The sequence below is a fragment of the Eschscholzia californica genome, unplaced genomic scaffold, assembly GCF_041429995.1.
Source record: "Eschscholzia californica isolate CP2 unplaced genomic scaffold, dmEscCali1.0.p SCAF_258, whole genome shotgun sequence".
NCBI classification, from domain to species: domain Eukaryota; kingdom Viridiplantae; phylum Streptophyta; class Magnoliopsida; order Ranunculales; family Papaveraceae; genus Eschscholzia; species Eschscholzia californica.
In genome coordinates, this window is record NW_028238374.1 from 5,001 (window position 1) to 7,500 (window position 2,500).

The window sequence follows — 2,500 nt, forward strand, 5'->3', positions numbered from 1 at the left end:
CTCCTAAGATGTCCCATGTAAATGCCCTTCGTGGGAAAGAATGTCCCGTGCAACGTCCCTTGATGATCCCCATAAGGTGTCCCATGTGCGTCCCATGATGTCCCATGCGCGTCCCGTGCCGTCCGAGCCTCACCAAGGCCGTCCCATGCGCGTCCCGTGCCGTCCGAGCCTCACCAAGGCCGTCCCATGCGCGTCTCGTGCCGTCCCGAGCTGTGCCGAGGCCGTCCCGTGCTGTCCCATGCCGTCCCGAGCCTCGCCAAGGCCGTCCCGTGCCGTCCGAGCTGTGCCGAGGCCGTCCCGTGCCGTCCCGTGCTGTCCCATGCCGTCCCGAGCCTCGCCAAGGCCGTCCCGTGCCGTCCGAGCTGTGCCGAGGCCGTCCCGTGCCGTCCCGTGCTGTCCCATGCCGTCCCGAGCCTCGCCAAGGCCGTCCCGTGCCGTCCGAGCTGTGCCGAGGCCGTCCCGTGCCGTCCCGTGCTGTCCCATGCCGTCCCGAGCCTCGCCAAGGCCGTCCCATGCGCGTCCCGTGCCGTCCGAGCTGTGCCGAGGCCGTCCCGTGCTGTCCCATGCCGTCCCGAGCCTCGCCAAGGCCGTCCCATGCGCGTCCCGTGCCGTCCGAGCCTCACAAAGGCCGTCCCAGGCCGTCCCGTGCCGTCCCATGCGCGTCCCGTGCCGTCCGAGCCTCACCAGGGCCGTGACATGCCGTCCCGAGCCTGACCAAGGCCGTCCCGAGCCTCACCAAGGCCGTCCCATGCGCGTCCCGAGCTGTCCCATGCCGTCCCGAGCCTTAGCAAGGCCGTCCCATTCGCGTCCCGTGCTGTCCCATGCCGTCCCGAGCCTTAGCAAGGCCGTCCCATTCGCGTCCCGTGCCGTCCCATGCGCGTCCCGTGCTGTCCCGTGCCGTCCCGAGCCTGACCAATGCTGTCCCGTGCGCGTCCCATTCTTTTGGCTCGGCTGGCCCGTGCATTCTATGGGGTCGTGGGACATTTCGAAATCCACCCGGGCCATTTCGACTCTCTCTTCATTAATACTATTGAGGTATTATTTATGAATTATTGGAGAAAAGAAACGGAAGAAAATATTTTTTTTTCTATTTTTTATGAATTTTCCGGTGTTTATTCACTTAAAAATTCATAGAAAAATAAATATTTATCGGAATCGCTATTATAATATATCAAAAAAATCCTTGCGAAAAGACCTTTCCAACGAGTATAAGTTTGCTGGATTCCGACGAGTAACGAAGGAGTAAAGGCCCAGTATGCTTGGTTAAAAAATTGATGTTTCCTTGTGAAAATAGGAAAAACAATAACTTTGCACTATAAGGGGGAGGGTTGAGCTCCTTCCCCAGAGCGTGCACAGCACTTGTGCTGGCACGTTCCCTAGTGCTCGCCAAGCACCATAGGGCATCCAAAGGGCAAAGCTCGGCCTACTACATGATGGGAAGCTTCTAATATGTCGGAATACGAAGAGATTTCGTGCGACCCGAAGCTCGGCTCGGGCGTCCCGGCCTGTGCCGAGCTGTGCCGAGCGCGTCCCAGGCCGTCCCGAGCCAAGTCTCGGGCGTCCCAGGCCGGCCCGAGCAAAGTCTCGGACGTCCCAGGCCGTCCCGAGCTGTGTCGAGGCCGTCCCAGGGCGTCCCGAGCTGGAGCGAGGGCGTCCCAGGCCGTCCCGAGCCAAGTCTCGGGCGTCCCAGGCCGTCCCGAGCAAAGTCTCGGACGTCCCAGGCCGTCCCGAGCAAAGTCTCGGGCGTCCCAGGCCGTCCCGAGCTGTGCCGAGGCCGTCCCAGGCCGTCCCGAGCTGTGGCAAGGGCGTCCCAGGCCGTCCCGAGCAAAGTCTCGGGCGTCCCATGCCGTCCCGAGCTGTGGCAAGGGCGTCCCAGGCCGTCCCGTGCTGTGCCGAGGCCGTCCCGAGCCTAGTCTCGGGCGTCCCAGGCCGTCCCGAGCTATGGCGAGGGCGTCCCAGGCCGTCCCGAGCCAAGTCTCGGGCGTACCTGGCCGTCTCGAGCTGTAGCGAGGGCGTCCCATGCCGTCCCGGGATGTCCCATGCGCGTCCCGTGCCGGCCCGAGCAACAGCTCGGGCGTCCCGTGCCTCGGCCCTTCCAAGTGGTGCTTCGTCGGACATCTCGATATCCACTCGAGCATTTTCGACCATTCTCCATATGTGGGTGTGTGGGTATTTATCAGGAATATTGGAGAAAGAATCGGGAAAAAAATATTTTTTTTCTATTTTTTTTGAATTTTTAATTGTTTATTCACTTAAAAATTCATAAAAAAATAAATATTTATCGGAATCGCTATTATTATATATCAAAAGAATCCTTGTGAAAAGACCTTTCCAACGAATGCAAGTTTGTTGGATTTGGACGAGTAACGAAGGAGCAAAGGCCGAGTATGCTTGGTTAAAAATTTGATGTTTCCTTGTGAAAATAGGGAAAACAATAACTTTGCACTATATAGGGGAGGGGTGAGCTCCCTCCCCAGGCCGTGCACAGCCCTTGGGCTGG